Consider the following 24649-nt stretch of genomic DNA (forward strand, 5'->3'; position numbering starts at 1 on the left):
CTACTCTTTAATCACTTCTGCACTCTTCTCATTCTTGCTTTGCATTCAAGTAATGAGAAATGATCAAAAATTTGACCTTATACTCTTTTTGAACTTAGCATTAAATGCTTAGTGCATACAGCTATACACTTAGCTCCTTAAGGTTTCAACATAACTCAGCTTCTATTAGTTTTCCATAACTAATAGAAAATATCAGAAGTATCACACTTTTAACTTTAAAAACTTTTAAATGAAAATGAAATTCATGCATGTAAACATATAAAACAACCATAAAGTAAACACATGCATCACAACACATAACACCAAATTTGGTAACCCAGAAACCCTCCAAAATGAGAAGGTAAAACTGGGGTGGGGATGATACCCACAAAATTACTGCAGCAATAATGGTTGACCACTTCTAATGGTCTGCCCTATTAAAGGCTTTGCACTATATCAATAGTGACCTGTTTAAAGGTTTTACAAACACTTTACATGAAGTGTCACCTTGTTAAAGGATTTTGTCACCTCTTCAAAGGATCTACAACCTAGCTATTAAGCTAACCTATCAACATAGGATTTTCCTTCTAATACAATTGCTAGAGAGTATTAGACTAATAAACTTGATAACTTACAATTCCTTGCACTTTTATTATTGGTTGTATGCCTTCTCTATTTTTCTTATTGGCTGCATATTGATTACATAGGAAATATAAAAGATTTGTTCTTATCCTTATTATCCTTTGAGATCCTTCTATGTTAGCTCAAAAATGGTTTACATCTGAATTTGTGAAGGCACAAAGTCATATGTTAATTTTGTGTTATTCAACACATACTAGATTACTAGTGCTTGACACATATATGATGGAAATCTCTATAGCAAGATTAGCATAGACTTGCTCTTTATGGAGTGCTTCCAAATGTGGGGTAATGGAAGATTGAATCTGCATTAATATGGCCTTTATATTGGCTTCTTTACTTGTGAGTGTAGCTAATTCCTTTTGGGTGTGAAGCGATTGGGTAAAATGTTTCTCACTTTGAGTTGGATTAGTGGGTAGCTGCATGTTAGAAATCTTAAGATTTCTCTCCAAGCTCAAATATCTATTGGCTAGTCTCCTATGTGAAAAATGTGAAATCATACAACTTGTTATACAATGAGAAGATATTCTCAAGTGCATTTTTTACCTTCTTAATTTTCTTTGCCAACTCAACTTGTTGAAGTGCTATGTCACTAGATATTTTCTCATTGACTTTCCCTTGAAATTTCTTCTCAAAACATTCCATAAGTTTTACATTTGTTTCCTAGCCTTCACTTGTCACTTGGTCAACAATGTCTGATAGTTGTTCTATTATATGCTTTGTCTCATCTGGTGACTGCAAGCTAAAGGCATCCAAAAAGATGTCCTTTATCTCATGTAATGCTTGCTTATGGTTATACTTCTTCCTAAGTATTTCCTATTTTTTTCTCCTATTCAATGCATCCTGCATCTTAGTAATCTTCTCAATGCTGATTGTTTTAGAGTCATAAGTAGGTATGACTATCTCTTCATCTAGCTGAGGGTCTCCATAGTGATGTACCCTTGCCACCTTTTTTGAGCTTGACCCTGGTGTAGAGATTTGCAATGGTATCATCTTAGTGCTCGGCTTCTAAAGAGTTTTAGTAGGAGTTCCAATTTTTGGTAACTCTACCAATGTCTATATTGTGGCCTATTCCTCTTCTTTTGATGTGTCCTCCTTGTCTTCTTTAGATTTCCCTTGATAAATGACAAAAATTAGTGGGGGTGTACCTATTTTTTGTATTGTAGGATCAGATGTAGCAATCGGTCATGTTTGCTCTATGCCTTTCTTTGCTTCTACACTTAGCTTTTGAATGGTGTCAACTATTACAGATGTATCAACTGTTGCAATCTGTGATGGTGGTGGAAGCATTAGGAGTTTAGTGCTAGTAGTTGTAGAGACAAAAGGTGGTTCTTGTCAATTCACATTGACTCTTGATGAGTCAACTACTACCCTCTATAACTCATCTACACTAACCAATACTGGATTATTGCATAATCTTGCTTTCTATTTTGATTGGTCAAGGATCTTTGTGAGATCCTCTATAGTTTGTGGATTGATGTTTTGAAATGATTTGTCAATAATGTCCTTTATAGTTATAGTGTCTACAGGTGTTATGGTTACATGTGGAGGGCTAGGAGGTGGAAATTATGTATTTTGCACACTACGTTCCTCTTGCTACTACTGCTTAGCTATTGCCATATCTTCTTCTTTTTATGTCTCCTCCTCTTGCTGCTACTGCTTAGCTATTGCCATATCTTCTTCTTTTTATGTATCCTCCTCTTCTCCTTTTTCCTTATCCTCTTCCTCTTTCTTTTCTTCTTCTCCTTTGTCTTCCTCTTTCTTCTCCTCTGCACTAGCCTCTGCCTCATTTGCATTTGCATCCTTATTTTCTTCTCCATCCTTGTCATCAGTCAAGTTGTATATTGACTTCCACACTTTTGTAGACTTATTTACAACATCTCCTATTTATTTTGTAGGATGATAAAGGCTCTATACTTTGGTGCAAATTTTCCACCATGTTTCTTATTAGCCTTAGTTATTTGACCTCTTGTCAAGTCAGGCATCACTTGTGCCAGTGTTGATTCACTTATTTCCTTCTCCATTATAAGACAATAATGTCATTTTTTTTCAATAATCTCATATAGTTCCTTAGGCATAGTATTGTGTTTTTGAATTCTGCCATCATGGTATACAAAGATTCCTCTATCTTATTTTGTTCTTCTCTACTTAAATTATTAAAATCAATGTTTTTCAAATAAGTAAAATCTGCATTCTTAACATTGTCATAGATTTTATCTATATGAGACTTGGGAGGATGGCTTACTACTTTAAATTGGCTGATATTCTCTGATTCTATTCTCTCCTCCTCATCAAAATCTAGCCATGCAACATACTTTCTTCTTGGTTTCTTCTGCACTACACTAGTTTGTTTAGTAGTCTTCTTCTTTTCTTTGACTTGCTCCTTGGCCTTCTAAGTTGAGGCCCTCGTAGTGGCTCTTGTCACTGGTGTTGGCTTGGCTTGTGTGAGCTTGGCAACCTTTTTGGATTTAGGCTATGTTGGAGGCTAAGTTTTAGCTGTTCTCTTCTTGGACTCAACTTGTGTTGGTGCTTCCTTAGCTTCTTCTTCCTTGGCACCTTCTTCCATATCTTCACCTAAGCCTTGAGTAAGTTCCATTGGGCCTTGCCCTTGTTCTTCTTCTTCACTCTCATCTTCTTCTTCTTCATCTACATCCTCTACACTTGCTGCCCCTTCAATTTCTTCTCCAAATTTCTTCTTTATCTTCTTCACTAGTTTATCTTTCTTCTTTAAGGTAGAAGTAGTTTTCAACTCCATATCTACTTTGGAATGCACAACATCATATGTTCCAAAGTGAGGTACCTCCTTATCAATTTCTTCCACAAGCATTGTTGTGATTGCTACTAATGCTTCATCAACATCTACCTCATAACCTAGATGTCTTAGACATCTCACCCTTGGAACTATTGCTTGGATATCAGTGTAAGCAATATCAACTAAGAAGCATATATCATTGACATGTTTTTCTACTAAGGAAACTAATATCCTAAGTCTTTGCTTCATGGATTTCTTAAAATTTTTAAAATAACTAGTCATAAGAGAGTCAAAGTTGTCTCCCATTTTCTCAATATACTCATTAATTTGAGTAATGGTTGACTCATCTAATTTCCAGTTGGCTTTTCCAAAAGAAGGAAACTCTTCCAAAACATAGAAAAATATGCAAACAATAACTAAACCAAACTTACATTGAACACCTTTAGATCTTATGATTACTCCTAGATTTTCCATGATTTGTTGCAACAACAATTCTGCTAGATCATATGTATGATCTTTCTTGACAAGTTTATATGCCACATCCACAACAATACATGGTACACTGTTCAATCTACTAGATTAATAAAACTTGTGATATATGATTCTCCCTAAAAAATCCAAAAGGGGATCTGTGATTGTATCAATGGTCATGCCCCTTTTATTCATTTAGCCCCAATGTTCTTTTTAATAGCTTCTTTTGAATAACTACGTAGGGTCTTGTGCCAATTTAGGGTTGGAAAAAATGTAACTCTATCCACTATCCTCTTCATTATTTTGATTGGTCCTCCTTCTAGCCACAAAAAACCATTGTGTATTCTACTTAGAACAATTCTTATCCATTCAGTTTTAAAACCTGTGGGGTAAACTAGGGCATTGATTAAACCCCTCTTCTCAACTACTTGAAATTCTTCCTTAAGCACTCAATTTTTGCATAGTTTATCATATGCTTGAAAAATTTCAAGGTCTCCTATTACACCTATCTTGCAATTGTAACACTTTCTCACATCTTGCAGCATTACAAGTTTGGGAGGAATAATGGAGAGTGTGTTGGTAGGGTCGTTCTTATAAGAAACTTCTAGAATCAGCCTAAAATCTGGTTGTTTGACCTCATTACTAACCAATTGAACCTCATAACCTTCCTTTTCCTTAGGGTTTTTGGAACTAGATGCCATTTTGTAAATCGAGGGTTTCAAAAGGTTCTGAACTTTAAAACTATGTAACTTGGCACTTGAAGAATACATTAAATTGATGAAATTTGTGCTTGATTTGTGTTGGAATCCATGCAAAATGCTTCAATGCTACTCTTTAATCACTTCTGCACTCTTCTCATTCTTGCTTTGCATTCAAGTAATGAGAAATGATCAAAAATTTGACCTTATACTCTTTTTGAACTTAGCATTAAATGCTTAGTGCATACAGCTATACACTTAGCTCCTTAAGGTTTCAACACAACTCAGCTTCTATTAGTTTTCCATCACTCTGCTTCGACTAGATCTACTCTTTACTCAGCTTCCATTGAAATTTCTCAACTCAGCATCAACTATCAACTCAGTCACAATTGACTACTCAACATGCACTAACATTTACTCGGCATCTAAGGATAGCTCGGCAACACTTATAGAAATTTTAAGTTTTAACTTGGCATCTTTTCTCATGCTATTTTCTTCTTTTCAGTGTTGTTTGTCTTGGGATTGATGTTTGATATAGCTTTATATATCAGTCCCTTACACCTATCCATTCTTAGTTGGATGAGTTGTGATCACTTACCTATTAGGTGAAGTGATCCCTTCATTTGATGAAGTCAATTCATCTTTCTTCTTCCAAGTCTTGTTTATTTGCCCTTTGATGTGTTCAACATCTACCTTCTCTTTTCCTTTGTTGACTTCTGAATTGGGTGCCTTTGACTTTGTTGGGCAATTCCTACTAATATGACTAGTCTTCAAGCAACTGAAACATGTGGTTTGACTTAACCATTTGTTGTAATTCCCTCTAAAAATGTGTCCTTATGCAATTTTTTAGGAATGTGTCCATATTCTTGACAGTAGTGATAGCTATACCTAGTGTTATAGTCCTAATTGCAGTGTTGACCATGGTTACCTTCTCGTGTTGCCTAATTTGATGTCCACATAGGCTTTGATCTAACTCAAAAGCTCTATGTCCATACTTCTTGCAATTATAGCAATGACCTTAAAATTTTGGTGTCCTGATAATCTTAGTCCTGCATTCATGTGCTTGATGTCCTTGCTTCTTGCACTTATGATAGTATCTTGCATTCTTAGGCTTATCATGCTGATTTTTCTTCTTAATCCTACATACATTAGCAGTGTGTCCCTTTTTACCACAAAAATGACAAGTAGGTTTAGTGTTCTTAACTTTGTTACTCCTTTCTTTTGCAGTCTTGCATGATTCTCCTTGTTTAGTGCTGATGTAACCAAGTTGTGAAGTATCATTACTGGCCCTTGCTAATTTTAGTAGCTGTTCAAAGTACTTGATAGCTTTATTGGGTTTGTTGAAACTTTTTGCAACTTTCTTCTCTCTTTTTAGGTCATTCTGCAATTGTTCATTCTATATCTTCAGTGTAGAGATCTCAATGTCTTTCATATTCAGCTGATGATGTGCATTCATCATTTGGCTTAAGGTATCTAGCTACATATTTGAGATTCTTTCAAATTCAATTATCTTTTTCTCTAGTCTATTGGTAAGATTTCTCTTGTCATCTTCTAGCATGGCCTTGTCTTCAATGGCTCTTTTCTTTTGTTCAATTACTTCACAAAGCATTATGGCTTGTGATTCTTTTTCAAGCTTGAGTATTCTAATTTCTTTAGCTTGCACTCTATTCTTCTCCATTAATTTTGATATTACTGCATCAAACTCTTTGGAATCTCCATTAGCAAACACTTTTGTGATATCAATCTCCTTGTAGTGTGTGTCATTTTTAGCTATGGCTATATCCTTCCTTCTTTTTAAGGGTTTTCTGAATTCTTCTCTGGCTTCATCCAAGTTGTGTAGGGTGAAGTGCACATCAATAACCTAATTCTCTATAAGCTTTCCAAGTTTGAAGACTTCCATCTTCAGATTTTTTCTCTAATTTGTTAGGCTTCTTCTTGTGAGAACTAGGCTCTAATACCAATTATTGGAATAATCAATTGGGAAGAATACTTCTGAGGGGGGGGGGGGGGGGGGGTGAATTAGAAGTATCACACTTCTAACTTTAAAAAATTTTAACTAAAAATAAACTTTATGATGTAAATATATCAAACAACCATAAAGTAAACACATGCATCACAACACATAACACCAAATTTGGTAACCCAGAAACCCTCCAAAATGAGAAGGTAAAACTGGGGTGGGGATGATACCCACAAAATCATTGTAGCAATAATGTTTGACCACTTTTGATGGTATGCCCTGCTAAAGGCTTTACACTCTATCAATAGTGACCTATTTAAAGGATTTACAAGCACTTTACATGAAGTGTTACCCTATTAAAGGATTTTATCACCTCTTCAAAGGATCTACTACCTAGTTGTTAAGCTAACCTATCAACATAGGATTTTCCTTCTAATACAATTGCTAGAGAGTATTAGACTAATAAACCTGATAGCTTAGAATCCTTGATTGTCGAATTTAGGCACTTGATCTTCTCTCTCTGATCTTGATCCTTTGAGATCTGATATCTATTCATAACCCTTTCTCTGTCATGATCAACTGAATATGCAATGTTGATATGTTCCTCTATGTCTTTCAAACTTCCCTCTAAATTTTGGTATAGTTTTCCCTTACACTACTCTCATCCACACATATAATGGTTTTTCATCCTCCTTTTAAAAATTATGAAGACTTAGTGTTAGGTATGGATCTACGATCCATATTGAATCTTTATTTCCCCCTCATTCCTTGCACTTTTCTTATTGGTTTTATGCCTTCTCCATTGTTCTTATTGGTTGTGTGCTGATTGCATAAGAAATATAAAAGATTCATTCTTATCCTTATTATCCTTCTAGATCCTTCTATGTCAGCACAAAAAATAGTTTACATTTGAGTTTATGGAGGCACAAACTCATATGTTGATTTTGTGTTACTCGATACATACTAGATTACTGCTGCTCGACACATATATGATTCTGGTTTGCTCAAAACCTATTGCATTCTAGCTTTCTTAGTATCAACTGTGACTCAGCACCTACATATCACTTAACTCGTATGGTTCACTTGGCACTTGAATTCACTCGGTACTTGTATCATGCTCAGCACCTAAAATCACTCGGCACTTGATCTTCACTCGGCATCTAAAGATTTCTTAGCACCTAAAGATTGCTTAGCATATATAGTGTACCCAACTTCTATATGAAAATTGGTTAAGTGTGTAGACACTCAATTGTCAAAACCATTTTAAGAACAACATAATCAAAAACTAGATCCATTTAACTGGTTATGGCTAATTTCTTTCTATAAATTCCTTCCATGATATGTTTTTGTAAAAAAATTTGTGAACTTTTCCATTTTCCTAGTCTACATTATTTTTATGGAGGATCTTGAGGTAAATCACTTAGCACAAGTTGAGTGAGTATTTTTTTTTCAATTCTAGAATATGTATGCAATTGGATCAATTTTTTTTTGTGTAGCTAAGATGTAATAAGAACCTTAAAAAAGATCTCTAAATATAAATGTTCAAAAGGAGATATAAAGAGATACCTATTTAGAAGGAAAGGAAACCAACATTTACATACCCTTGAAGAAAATCATAGAGCTAGGGCATGGCAATAAAATCATAGAGCAAGGGCATGACAGCAAAATTGTAGAGCAAGGGCACGACAACGAAATGCAGAGATATATCACAGTAACGAAATGCACCAAGCACATATACATAATCACAAGGCTCATTCCCTTGCAAAAGCCATAACCCAGTTAAATATACATATATATCAACCCATCTAATTAGCAACTAGACCCATTTAACTACTTATGGCTTGTTTCTTTCCAAAAATATCTGGTATGATATGTTTTTGTAAAATTTCTTGCTAACTCGACCCATTTTTTGTGGTTTCATTATTTTTGTGTTGGATCTTGAGGTAAGTCATTGAGCACGAGTTGAGTGAGTTTTATTATTTTATTATTTAGATTTTGGGACATGTATATGACTAGATCATATATTTAATAAGCACCTTGAAAAAGATCTCTCTGAATATATAAAGAGATACATGTTTAGAAGGAAATATAAAGACATACATGTTTACAAGGAAAAGAAAAAAGCATTTACATACATACCTCTTCTCACCCTTGAAGAAAATCATAGAGCAAGGGCATATAGATCAAAAGGGCATAACATGGTAATGAAATTGAAGAGCAAGGGCATGGCATGACAATGAAATTGTAGAGTAAGTGCATGGAAATGAAATGGAGGAATCATGAGGGCACAACAACCAAATGCATTGATCACAAGGGACATGACAATGTTCACAACTCTCCACCTCTTTCATGTGCAACTCTCCAAAATCAAAACAAATGGAAAATGATTGTCATGTTTCTTTTTTATTTTTAATGCTAATGAGGGAATCACAATTATGATGTATATGTCAATATTTTGATGGTATCAGGGATAATTACAAAAAAAAACATGAAAATGACCACAAATTACACTACCGTTGTAAATTTCCATCGTAGTTTGAGCCCAAATGTTGTAGTGGTTTCTTATATGCTTCTTTAAGTCTTAGTTATTTTGATAAAAAGTTTGTTAAGCATATAGAGAAGGGTTGAATTTTAAAAAAATCCAAATATTTGAAGGTAGAGGTTAGTCAAAGTTGGTAACAAAGATGTGAGCTTGAAATAAGTAACAACAAAGGAAAATTAGTTGTTTCCATTTCCAGAGAGGTCCGGGTCCAATTTAGAGTAATAGTAAGTCACTAAAATTGAAGGTTTAGAAAGATGAATTAATGAATGATCTAAATTGGTTATTTTAAGTTTAATACTATTCAGTTCATTAAGACAAAGTCACTTAATTCATGCCCAAGTTAGAATGAAGCACTCCACCCACAGAAGTCCCTCTGCAACATATGCATTCAAATTAATTTTTTAAACATATTGATTTAAAAGATATTAATCTCAAGACATATAGTTTTCCTATGTAATAAATAAAAAATATATAAATACCTCAATCATGAAATATATCAGAGTCTTTTTTATAGATCTTTTTAAATATATATGCTACTAAAAATTCATTTGTAATATAATTACAATAATATATGACTTTATATTTCAAGTTTAATGTTTATTTCTATGCAAGTTGTAGTCATATAGATATCTTAGTGTTGTTCTAAAATTTAGATAAGTTTTCAAATTGCAGACCACTCACATCTATATTCTTTTATTTTTTAGAATGTAATTAGTTGTGACTTGATTATTAATGTCTTTCTCTCTTCCATTGCTCTCAAACCAGACTCTTATCCTAGATATACAAAAAAAATTCTGATTTCACAATGTGTTAGTCCTTTCCTTGTGTCACTCCATTGATGCAAAATAAGTAGCATAACCTAATATTTTCAAAGCTTGTTCAAGAGAAGTAATGGAGATTAGCATTTTCATCTAATATCTAATATTTATCAGTTTTGTTGCATGGAAGCTTGATAGTATAAGCTAGAAAGCATAAGTAGTAGATCTCATGTTTTAAAATGAATTTCAAAATAGCACATTGTAAAATTGTGAGTTATGTTTACATGTATATGTGTTAATATATACAAACTTTCTCTATTTTCATGATATTTCAATTTTAAACTTTACACTATAATATGTTTTTTTCTCACTTTTAATTTTTTTTGTTATCAATAATTTGGATTGTAAGAATTTGGCTTAGGCCAGAATTCACCCAAGAACTAAAGAACTCAACGCAAGCACACAGTAGGCCAAAATAGACAGAGTATGATCAGAATGACTATATTTATTCAATAACTAGATACAAGAGTACACTAGGAATGCCTGAATATAAAGGCCTCAAGAGAGCTTCTAGAATGCATAGAAGTCAGCACCATGATATGTCATACAACCAGGCAAATATTCACCAGATATGGATTATCCTCCATTAAGCACAAGATTAAGTGTGATGATGTGAGGATAAGCCTACAATGGTGTAGCATGCAAATCAGTGGTGTAGACAACATGTGCTAAATGAAAAGTGCAAATAATTGTGTTGTCATCATGACAACTCAGTGAATGATGCATACTCTTGTGTTGTAGACACTATGTGCATAATTAGAGTTGTGTAACTCAATGAGAGTTCACAAACTCCTAAGTGTCTCACTTAAAATAATAATTAAATAATGCATTAACCTAAGTAAAACTTAAGTAAGTGTAATAAGTAAATACTTATTTACACCAATACCCCCCCTTAAGTGCAAGTTAGGGGAATGCCCTTAAGCTTACACAATCTAGGATGAAATACAATATGGGTCCCAGCTACTAGGCCATGTTAGGTACCCATGTACATAATGATATGCTATCTCCCATAAAATGAGAAAAGAGGGAAAACCTCATGGGAAAAACCTGCCCCCAAAAAGAGAGATAAAGAAGGATGCATGGATGGATGGAGTAATCAAGACCCCCCCATTATGACATACATCTAATATATGCATAAGAGAGTAGGAGAAGGATAGAGAGACAGGATGGGCTCCTCCCCCCCCCCCTAAAAGAAGAATGCCAAACAGTGACTGCTCCAATGAAGAAGCTGATCTAAGACTGCAGAATGGCATTCCTCTCCTTAGGAAGAAACAATGCCAAAGATACAAATGAGATGCTTCCACTATGTGTGGAAAGAATCCCATGGATAAGTGATGTCTCTAAAAATTGCTCAACTAGCTAAAGAATCTATCCCAAAGAACTGTTTGTCTCTGCAACTAATGAAGAACCTTGCTACAATTGTTGATCATAAGTATCCATAATCAGTTCAACCTCTAAGGATCGATCATGTAGAGAATGAACAAGAGAGTTTGGAACCCTCATGACAACTAAAGAAGGTAATTCTACATCAAGAAGAAGAGGCAGATCATCAATACTCTCCCAAATCTATCACTGAACCTGTATCTAGAAGACTGAATGTACCCTGCAGTTCTGGACTTATCACTATGGTGATGTATGCATGTGGACTAAACTGATGAAGTGACCTCTCATTGTAACTATCAATAGAACCCCACGTGTCTGAATCTGTTGAAGCACTATCGCTAGTGTCACTATCAGTATCCACACTGTATGATGTGCGAAGAGGAGTAGAGGACAAGCTTGGAGAACTTTCCTCAAAATGTACATCCTTCTCCACAAAAATTTGATGTGTCTCAGGATCTAGAAGTCGATATGCCTTCACACCGTCTTCATAACCGATGAAGGTACAAGGCTGAGATGATTGTTCCTTGCATCCCTTGGAAGATGATTTCACCCATGCAAGACAACTAAAGACTCTAAAGTGTGTCACAATAGGTTTTCTATCATACCATGCCTCAAAAGGAGTTTTTCCATCGAAGGCTGGATGAGGAGAATGATTAAGAATGTGAGTGGCACTGGAAATTGCTTCAACTTCTAATGATGGATCTAGAGACTTGGCATGAATCATGCAACTTGCCATAGACTTAAGAGTTTGAATCCTCAAAGCTACAACATCTATCTTATGTGGACTGAATGCTGGTGGAGTGTGAAGATCAATGCCCTCATGTCTGCAAAAGTCTTTAAGTCTTCTGTTCACATCCATGTTTCCATTTTCCATTCAGAGTATTTTGATGGCTTTCTTGGATTTTTGTTCTACATGAGTCTTGAAGGCTAGAAATGTGTCCAACACTTCATTCTTACTATGCAAAAAGTAGACCCAAGTGAACCTTGAAAAGTCATCAACTAAGGTAAGTATGTAGCGACCCTAGCTGAATGCAAAAGGACCTACTAATACCATGTGAACCATTTGAAGAACACCTATTTCTCTAGAATACTTCCCTCTTTGTAACTTCCCCTCTGGATGCATATCCACTAAATCTATTGAACACTCACCCTTAGAAAAGTTGATTTGAGGTAGACCTTTGACCATGTGGTATGTGCAAAGTTGCTAAAGATAGTGATAGTCAAGATGACCATACCGCTCATGCCATAATTGCATGTTTGAATGTGATTGAGTTAACAAGGCCTTTGAAGAAGACTTGGGTACAAAATGAGAGAAAGAGTACAACTTCTTGTGATCATTCACTTTCCCCACGACAACCAAGGAATTATCTTTAAGATTGTACACTTTTACTGAGTCTAGCAGGAATTCAACTCTATATCCATCTCCAAAGTGAGTGACTTGGTAGATTGATAGGAGATTTGAATTTAGGTTTGGAACATAGAGAACCTCTTGAAACTCTCCATTTTCCATCTCCACATTTTCTTTTCCTTCAACTTCCATTTTTCTATCATTCCCGATGAAGATGTGTGGTATCATTCAACTTAAGTTTTACTTAGGTCAATGAATTATTTAATTATTTAATTATTTAATTATATTGGATGATGTCAACACCTATGTGGCATCTGTACTGTACGAATCCATACAGAATGTGATGATGTGTCAAGTTGTGTGGCTGTATGGCTATCCATGGGGATTGCTAACTATGAGCACTAATAAGGATGTTGACTAGACAATTATGTAGGTGATGACTATGTAGGATGCCTTAGACAACATAGTTTGCAATAAGCCAGTCTCAAAGTGGCGCGTGGCCTATTTGAATGGTGCCATCGGTATTGTAGAGTTAGCAGACTGAACTTTAACAGTAGCCAGATTCCCTTGGGAAATAATCCCACATACGTGGGGTCAACAACTAATGCACTGTTCAAAAAGAGTTGCCCATAGAAGCTTAAACAAAGGCAGTGCATCAAAAATGGAATTGGTCATGGGGTCGCTACCGTTGGTTGAATACTTGCTGAGAGTCAGGCCGCTATCGAATTGTGGTCATGCTCAGAAATGTGAGAGCTGCAGTTTGATTAGCTCACAGTAGAAATAATATAAACCCTGCGAATTAAATTCACCACAATACAGTTCCAGGATTTGGTCGCTTAGGTCTGTAAAAAAAATTCTCTAACTCTGTACTATAATTAATTTAAAAATATTTCCAAAAATACAGATATGAAAATAAATTGCAGAGAAGTAAATTAAATCAGATCTAAAACATAATAATCAAATCCGAAAATGACCATACCCAAATTGCAAATTGATGCCTTCAGGTGCTGATTTGCAAAAAAAATTTGCCTCACGATCAACTTTCACCTAAGATAGGAAAATCGATGTTCCGGATGTAATGGAGAGGTTAGATCTAGCTCTAGATGCTCCCAATTTTTGCAGATCCTCCAAAATCATATCAATGTGCTGAAGCATGAACGGTCTTGAATGGCTACATGATGAGAATCCTCCTTGGCTTTGATACCATGTAAGAATTTGGCTTAGGCCAGAATTCACCCAAGAACTAAAGAACTCAACACAAGCACACAATAGACCAAAATAGATAGAGTATGATCAGAATGATGATATTCATTCAATAATTGGATATAAGAGTACACTAGGAGTACTTGAATATAAAGGCCTCAAGAGAGCTTCTAGAATCATATAAGTCAACATCATGATATGTCATACAACTAGGCACATGACTACCAGATATGGATTATCCTCCATTAAGCACGGGATTAAGTGTGATGATGTGAGGATAAGCCTACAATGGTGTAGCATGCAAATCAGTGGTGTAGACAACATGTGCTAAATGAGGAGTGGGGATAACTGTGTTGTCATCATGAAAACTTAGTGAATGATGCATACTCATGTTTTGTAGACACCATGTGCATAATTAGAGTTGTGTAACTCAATGAGAGTTCACAAAATCCTAAGTGTCTCACCTAAAATAATAATAAAATAATGCAAAATAATTAAATAATGCATTAACCTAAGTAAAATTTAAGTAAGTGTAATAAGTAAATACTTATTTACACCAACATGGATAAATTTTAAGAGAAGGGGAGATCTTAATATATAATGAAAAAATGTCATATGAATGGGAGTGTAATCACATGAGAGAGGCAATGAGTTTATGCATCCCAAGACTCGAACCCAACACCACCAGTCTACTATTTTCATCATATATCAAGAACACACACATTTTGTTCTTGTTGTTACATGAAAACCATCAGCTACATCTCAGGGAAATAATTCAACTCTGGAAGGGTACAATGAGAACCCAACCAATCAAATCATATTAACCTACAATCGTCCTTCACAGATTTCAATGTTGTTTATTTCTTATTCTAGCTTCTAAGTTATGATTTCTTCACTATAACTTATGTGAATGATGCATTTGTCTTTTATTGGTTGTATTACTTATAAGATTAATTAAGCTATCAAAAATGAGAAAAATGTCTACACACAAAGAAAATGTGGAAACCCCTAACTAAAGCTGGTGTCACTTGAAAAAACAAACCCTACTAGCTATAGCATAAGATATTACAAAGTTCAAGCAGACTGTTATCAGTAAAAACTATAAATGCAAACTAATTTGTGAGTAAAAAGTGTACTTCCTACTTGATAATTTGGCTTATACATGTGAACATCAATATTATGATATTGTCCATACTAGACACAGACTCAAATGAATGGTATAAATCCACACCAACTAGTCAAGTTGTAAAGAAAGTGTAAAGTGGAATGTCAAAGTACCAAAGGGAGTTCCCAAGTTCATGACTTGGCTAGTACAATTTTTCAACATGCACCAGAGGTAGTCTAAGACTAAAAAAATTATTGCTAGACAGAGGGAGCAACTATCTTACAAGAGGTAAGAGACCCTACCCAATTTCAAAATGATAAAAACATTGTGAGATAGAGTTAACAAAATAACAATTGAAGCACAATTTTTGCAAATGCATTTATAAATGAGCCTACTACTCTTGTCACTTCATAAAGAAAAATTTATAGATATTGGTGGTGTTCCATTAGTAATCTTCATGTATAGTAGCATCTTTTTGAGTTACTTGAACCCACTCGAACTAGGATCTATTTATAACCAACAAATAAACTCCCAATGGTTTGACATCCTCTTTCATATTTTTGGTCACTCAGTGTTGTAAATGTATGGCACTAAGAGATGAAATGATTAGAAGGCCCAATGTACAAAAATAAAAGTAAAATAAACCAATCAAAGAGCTTACCATGTTATGTGACAAGGGGATAGTCAGAAGCACTAAGGTTGATGAACCAATCTCAATCCTTACTTTTCAGCAAAATTACCACAGCTTGTAGAGTACAAGAAATCATAGTTGGACCTTTATATGTAACTAAATTTTCCTTCCCAACTCCATGAACATTCTTTACTTGTGAAAAAAATGGGATCAGATTTCACCATTATTTCCACTTCAAGCCTTTCCCTTGGAGGTGCTTCTAGGTCCATATGTAAAACATAGTGGTTTCTCGGATGGTAAAGAACCTGCATTTTTCTCCTCATTCTACCACTATCTCCTTTTGTACCAAATATTAGGTAGCCATCAGATAGGAATAGTTCCTCATTAAAAAAGATAGTACTTTTTTCACTAATGAAGCAATCAACAACAAAGAAAGCTAAAAAATAATGAATTATTAGTACACGTGTGATTGGCTATTAGTACATGTTATTAGCTATTAGTACATGTGTTAGCTTTTTTAAGAGCTTTATAGAATGTAGTAATTTTGGGGAGAATCTATAGCCATACGTAATTTTGGGGTACCTATACCCATACAATATTGTCCATTATCTCCTGACAATTTACGAAGCATTGTAAGCTTAAATTTTCAATAAAAAGTAAGGTGACTTTTAATATAATCGATGTTAAAAATAAAAAGAATTGTCTTATTTAAAAAATTAATATATTAGATTTGAAACTAACATAATTCACAATTTACTACAAAGTAAACCTTAATACTTTAACTTCACAAATACAAGCAAATCAAATACTAATAAGTAACCAATTGAACAAGCTTTTTTTTTTGGAACACTATAAGCTTCACTTCAAAATACATGATGAATTAAAAACTATACAATTTAATTGCGATAACAATATCATAAATAAATTATGTACTTTTAATTAAATAAATGCAATCAATTAAAATAAATTATAATGATTTGAAATAAATAAAAATTATTATTAAATATATAAATTATATGCATATAGCTTAAAATTGTGTTGTCGATATTATTTTGAATGAATTTATTTATGTTAAAAATTTATTATCTTTATTTTGACATATTTTTTAGAATTATATTTTTTCAAAAATATATTTAAATTGATATGCAAGTCTTTGGGTCAAAATTGATTATAGTATACCTAATTTGATGTATACAGTGATAAATTCTACATATAACCAATTTATAAATTATTTACTTGAATATTTGTTTCCCTTCATCTTCTAGATGTCTAGAAAATTCAAGATTTGTGTGTAGAGACATTATTGAGGAAATTGTAAACTAAATAGATCAACATGTTTTCCTAGGAAAAAAATAAATCCTTAGTGGACCATATTAATAGTGTTTAAATATATTGAAGACAACATTCATGGGCATGTCGATAACATGTGTGTGTCTATGTGATGCAATTTTGATTCCTTTTGATACTCTTGAATTTAAAAGCAAATGCTCTTGTAACTTTCCAATTATGTTCTAATGTAATCAACTATTGAATGAATCTTTAAATACTATGGCATAGCAATATGTGTTAGCTTGAGTCACAATAACTACTAAAGGGGCATGAAAGGTTGAATTTAATGATAAATCTTTCAAATTTGAGGGTCATTCATGTGCTTTATAGATTAATTTAAACTAATTTAAGTAACACAAAATTTTAATGTAGATAGAAAGTAGTGACCATGAGGTGAGAAGTGAGTGCATTGAAATAACTGCTAGAGATGGTGAAATAGGGTGAATAGGTAGAAAACATGTGGGATCAAGTCAAATGGAGGTAAAATAAAAATTGAGAAGGATCAAACCATGAGCCAAACAATAAAAAAGAGTACGCAACTTGTGGATATTGTATTATATTAAGAAATTCACATTAATGTGAACATAAAACTAAATAGAAATGGGTTGAGAATAATAATTTTACTATTATATTTTCCTTCCACTTTGATTTGCTTGAAAATCCAACATGAACCATTTCAAACTATATGAACATTCTTAATCAACATGAAAAGTAAATATTTAAACAAAGTAAAAAGATTGTCTTTGAGAAAGGATATAATGATTGTTCATGGACTCTCCTTGGTTTAAGCACTCCATCAAAAGCTTTAAAAAGCATTAATATGCAATGATTTGTTTCTATAAAATGATATAAAAATATTGATATACTACAAGTTGCTTTAAATAATCCATTAACTTTTTTAAAGCAAATGAATACAACATTGTACCTCTCCACAAAGTAGTATGGAAATATTGCATCATTTGGAAGCGTGATAAGGCTTCATCTAATGTATTCATGTGATATAGCTCCAATATGAAGAGTTTATGGGAAAAAATTATATAGAATAGAGTTGTGTGATAATTCACAACACAATGCAAGCATGTTGTATAGTTGTGTATTTTTGTATACACTTAAAATTGGTCAAACTAAGTCAAAGAACTTAATCATTTAAATTCAAGCTATGTGGAAAAATTAAATTTGAAAAATTAAATAATTATGTAATTTGTTCAACCACTTTATTATATAGTTCATTAAATAATTATGTAACTAGGTCAATCACTTGATTGTATAGTTCATCTAAATAGTTAAATCCAGCCTATTCAAGTTACAAATGTGGTTAATTTAGTTAATTCTTTGAGTTAAATAAATTCCTAAAATTCTTCAACAACCACTAATGAAAAAAATAAATTTAAATTAAAGAGAGATCAAAGATATTTGAACATATATCATGTAATGTCGCCCTAGCAACATGATTTGAGACTTATTTTGAGACACTGGATTTGCTTCATATGTTTAATTATCATGGTAGGAGGCTAGATGATACTTTGCATAATGATTTTTAAGATACACTTTCTATGATACATTTGATATGCTTTCATTTATGGATTATGAGTTTCTATGGATTTCTAACCCCTACTAACCCATCTAATACCTATATTACTATTGATATGACATGATCACAATGTTATTTGTAGATATGTAAGTTGATTGGTCAGTAATGCAGGTGTGTGCAAGAAAAAGTACTAAAGCCTGTAATTATTTGTTGATTGAAACAATGGTCCAAGTAGACATTCTTAGCTTAGAGGGTCTATTAGGGAGTTAACTATTTGTATCTAGGACCTTGGGGTTTTTTATATTTGTTTGGTTTAATAATAACTTTATTGTGACTTCATTGCATTTATGTTTGAGTACTTAAATATAATAATATGAGTATATATGAGTGCACATATATATACCCAAATAGGCATATTTATATGTATTAATTCATGTATGTGGTTTTAGGTGTTTCATGTTAAGTTTGCAAAAGTCTAAAAATTTAATAAATAAATAGAGGAAACAAATAAAATAAATAAGATAGAGTTGAACTAAAAGTATTTGTGAGGTTTGAACATAGAACCTACTACCTCTTGATTACACCCGCAATTGATTCACCTACCTAGCTCTTTATGAAATGTAAAATGGAAAATGGATTTTAACTCATGACTTAGTAAGACCAAGTTATAGACTAGAGATAGCAAAAGTCATGAGAATTGAACCCTTGACCTAGTAAGTGAGATGAAAGAGACTTGGTCATCACACCACAAGATGTATTTGAGTTTGAACATCAAGAATCACATAGAAAACCAAAAATTAGATAGAAATACAAACAAAGAATAGGTTGATTTAATAAATTAAACTTTAATTGGGATGTTGGTTGCAACAAATGCAACCATTGCAATGATATTTTTATCCCTATAAAATAGGAGCATTCCCAAAAAAGAAAATATAGAAATATTTAATGTTAAAACTATGTTAAAAGTATTGGAAGGAAGCTTGCATAAAGGGAATCTCAAAGAATCTAGGAGGGATGAGGAAACCAAACCAGCTTGGAGTCATACAAAACTAGGAAGCTCAATAGTCATGTAGAGGTGTCACATGCAACCTTTTTCAAGAAACCAAGTAGGCCATGATCTTCCATTTTCTTCATACTATTGTTTACATGAAATGATCAAGGGAAAATGAATGAATTTTTTATGAAGGAATTGTTGTTTGTGTTTGAACCCAGATGTCTCATATCTCTATTAGTTGTGATGGACTTTATTGGTTGTACATGTTTAATATTTTATCTATGTTTTATCTAAGTATTCATTTAGGTTTGGGGATGGTATGGTAGGAGTTAAATTTCCTTAAAATTGAGTAATAGTGGGATCTCAACCTGGTGATTTATCCCAGGAGACCTCCAAAGAATCCTCCTAAAACTCAAACAAGTTTGGAAATTCAATTCATAGCATACCTTATATATGTGTTCATCCTCTAGAACATATGCACAAGTATACAAAATATATGTGCAACCTTGTACCTAGATAGTCGCTAGTGTTCTATCAATCTACATGTATAGATGTGCAACATTGCTTGATAGGTGTGAAAATTTTGGTTAAAAAAACATAAATGCAATTATTTTGAACATATGTGGAACATTGTTGGATAAATGAATAGATTCAGTGAATATCACACAAATATGAAACTTAAATGAATAAATGCATAATTATGCCTAATGGAAGCATGTGAATAAGGAAAGTGCAGCAGTAGGTGGTAAATGCATAGATATGGGGAACAGATGCACAACTTTAGAGTTTTCTATCAGTTTACTCACTATTTTTGTAAGGTTTTGGCAAGTCGTCCTAATTTGATCTTAAATAGATCATCTTGTTGTTACTACTTTTAGACCAAGGGAATTTTTTTCATTATGGTATGTTACCTTTTTCATCTGGGATGTTTTGTGTTTGGTTTTGAGTAGGGACAAAATCCTAGGTGAGTGGCTCACTATAGGCGTTGGGGTCCAAAAGTGGTCACTGGGGGATCCTATGTTTGGAGATCAAAGCCCTATGCAAGTCAACTCTAATTGTGAGTTAGTTAATAAGTGATAAAATAATAATAAATGAACTTAGAGGTTGGGTTTGGTTTTCACATTAAAAAAGATAATGATGGTTGTATTGTTGGCATACTTGGAGTAGGGTCATTATTCACATCTTATTGGTCCCTAGCTCAGGAGATTGATCCCAGCACTATAGAACTATGCATGTCCTATTGGAGTACTCAAGAAAAATATGTTGTTTGTGGTAGGATGGTATTAGACCTAGGAGGTTGATCCCAACACTATGGGGATGTACTAGACACTCACCTAGATGCAGTTGAGCCCCTCACTCTTTCTTTTTTCCTTGGTTGTCTCTTTGGCTTTAAGTTATTGCATTTACTTGGGTTTTAGGGCCAAGACTTGGTTGTACCCTAGACTTATTTGGATCATGGTTTTGTCTCCTAACTCAAGGGCTAGTTCCTTAGGGTTCTACATGGTTGGGTGGAAAAAAAAATTGAGGCTTGCACGTGGTTTGGTTGGGAATAGAGTTGAAGTTTTCATGACACTTGTGAAGATAATTATGAAGAATGCTCATGAATATGCTTTGGATATATGTTTCAAATTTTTATTACTTGATGTATTTCAATTAATGTAAAATATAAACCCTAAAATGGATATTATTGTAATATTCAAAAGAAACAATGTAGAAGGGTGGGTAGATAGGAAAAAGTGTTTAAAAAGTAATTAATGATATTATTGTGTATCCTCCTTTCTTGAAAGCTTAATGATGGAAAATGTAATAGTTATTGATGTTTATCACATGTAAAGAACCCATCTAGTAATGTATTCATTATTTAGTCTATAATCTTTACTTTACAACTACAATTTTGTTATGTGACTATTGAAAGTGTAAACATATCTTAGAAGAAATTTTTACTCGGATGAACCAATCATTAATACTTAACGAAAATGAATGTAGGATATTTTCCAATAGGGAACCTGTTAGGACAAATGTGCATACGTGTGTGTCTATGTGTGCATGTGTAGATATATGTATATATAGATACATATATACATACATGTAAATATAAACACACACATATATATGTATGTATATGTATACACACACATGTATATATGTGTGTGTGTGTGTGTGTGTGTATGTATATATGTATGTATACATATGTACACACACACACACACACACACATATATATATATATATATCTATATGTATATATGTATATGTGTGTATATAGATATATATATATATATATGTATGTATGTATGTATCTACATACATATATACACATATATGTATGCATATACATATACACACACATGTATATGTACATATATATACATATACATATGTATATATATGCATATATATTCATATATATATATATATATATATATATATATATGTATGTATGCATATATATACACATTGTAAATATATAGAAATATGTATATACACATACATAAATATATAAAAATATATACATCTGTATATGTATATGTATATATGTGTATGTGTATGTATATATGTACATGTATAAGTATACATATGTGTGTGTATACATGTACATATATGTATATATGTATATATGTGTGTGTATGTACATGTATATGTAGACATATAAATATACACATATACATGTATATACATATATACATATATATACATACATGTATATTCATATGTGTATATATATAAATATATGCATACACATATGTATATACATGTATATATACATAGACATATATAGATGTATAGATGTATATACATGTGTGTGTGTGTGTGTGTAGCCACAAATAAGGATATATAGTCCATGTGATGAAATAAACTATCTAACTAGAAAAACAATAATGGATCAAACTTAGAAGTATGGGCTATTTTAATGCCACCCCATTTGCATTCTACATGACATGGAAGTGCCTTTAACTTCATGTATTCTTGTGTGTAGTTGGATGATATTAGGTGATGTCTTTATTTGGTTTGGAGGCTAATTGTTTCTCTTTGTGAATAATGGTTGACCTTATCTTATGAACCAGTGATGAATCCCCCCCCCGCCGCCCCCACCCTCCTTCTATATTGGCATTGTGAGATGCAACCACTTCATTTTTCTCTTGTTTTCATTCTAAGATAATTATTGTGATCATATGATCGTATTTGACTCATGAGAAATTATTGGTTATGTGGCTTAAGATGTGAATGATAGTTCCACTAATGTATTTGTTATTGGCTATTGGATTATGATTGTTTTATGATATTTTATTCTATGATTATCCATGTGATGTGATCAACTGATTGGATTATGTGATGCATTTTCTTGGTGCACATTATTTTAGTTACAAGTATAATTATTAATTTAAATGTAATATTATGTTGTTGTTGTTGGAATTAAAGATAGAGCAACTAAGAGGGGGGGTGAATCAGTTACTAGCAAAAATTAATCCATAGATCCCTTAGATGTCTTTAAAGATCTAGTTACTACTGATACTCAGCAAATAAATTTTGTAAATTGGTAACCTAAATTATTACTTATCTTCAACCATTTATGCATGCAACAACAACAAAAAATGAACACAAGAGACACCAAATTTAACGTGAAAACTCAATATGGGAAAAACCACCAAGTAACTAGTCACCAATTTTTCACTCTTCTGAAGTGATCCCTGTTAGGAGCCAACCCTGCTAAAGATTACAATACACAATATTAGGTGTGACCCTATTAGAGGATTTAATCACCCTTTTAGGAGTGGCCTTGCTAGAGGTCTTTAGAACAATTTAACTAAACTATCACCTTGTTAGAGGATTTACAAAATGGTTGTTAAACCAACTCTGTTAAGAGATTTGAAATCACTGCTATAATGGTTAGAAAGAAACAATGAATTGACCTGAACAAGATTTAACTAAATTTGCTGGTTACAGGTCTCTATTTAGCATCATTAGATCCTCCTTGATCAAATATGGCTCTGCTACTCCTCAATGGTCTTTGATCATCCTTCAAATCTACTTCCACAACAATCAGTCTTCATATCACACTCATTCCACATTCTTCCATTTCATGCATATTAGGATTCACAACTTGAACTCTTACTTATACCATTCAAATTGTCAAGTTGGCCCATTTACATGTTACATTTATCAATAAACTGTACATCAATCGGCTACAGATATTACTCTTGAACAAATAAACGTTATCTCATAAGACAATGAAATCTTTTACTAGCTGACCCTGCTCAGTAAATACTGCTTTTGGAAATTTCCTAAGTTAACCATCTTGACTTGATTATCATTGCAAAAAATCCTTTGGCTACCGATTTTACTCGGTAAGAACTGCTTCTGTCATTTTTCCTTTGATGATCGAGTGAGCTTAGTAAGAATTGTTTTTGCCACATTTTCTTTGATTACCAAGTGAGCTCAGTAAGAACTGAATTTCTTTTGATTACCTTGAAATCTCGGTAACAACTATTTACTCGATAGATGCTAGACTTTTGTCTCGCTAGCCATCTAAGCTTGGTAGACTCTATCCTTTGCCTTACTGACCTTCTAAGCTTAGTAGACTCTGTCCTTTTCCTTGCTGACCTTCTGAGCTCAATAGACTCTATCCTTTGCATTGCTAACCTTTTGAGCTCGATAGAATCTATCCTTTGCCTTGCTGACCTTTTGAGCTTGGTAGACTCTATCTAATGACTTATATGACATTTGTCTGACATCAAAGACAACACACAATTGAACAATTGTGTCCAACAATCTCCCTCTTTGGCATTGATGTCAACACAACATGTCATAGCAAAATGAAATTTGAAAACAAGTCTTTTACAGAAAGAATACTTCACTTTCTTTTTCAAATACAACAAAACTCCCTCTTTCATAATAATCTCTCCTTCTTACACAAGCTTTTATTATTTTGCAAATTTCAGAAAGATATGACAATATACTCTCCCTCTTTGACAATACATGCCAACGAAAACACAAATCAAATGAATAGCATTGTGCTTGATGCACTGATTCATATGCAATATCTTCATTACTTTGCTACATCAACTAATAGATCTTCAATCCTAATCCTGCTAATGCAACACTAAAATTGTATTTTAGTGAGCTTTAGATAGGGGAATGTCCCCTAATTTACCTCTTAGATACAAGAATGCATCCTTAGGTAAAGGTTTTGTGAATATGGACTTATTCCAATCTTATTTCCTTTTCTTGCACTAATTCTCTACCAAAGTGATACTTTATGGCAATA

The sequence above is a fragment of the Cupressus sempervirens genome, chromosome 10 (assembly GCF_028749045.1).
Source record: "Cupressus sempervirens isolate cs-2001-9-10 chromosome 10, ASM2874904v1, whole genome shotgun sequence".
In the NCBI taxonomy this organism is placed as follows: domain Eukaryota; kingdom Viridiplantae; phylum Streptophyta; class Pinopsida; order Cupressales; family Cupressaceae; genus Cupressus; species Cupressus sempervirens.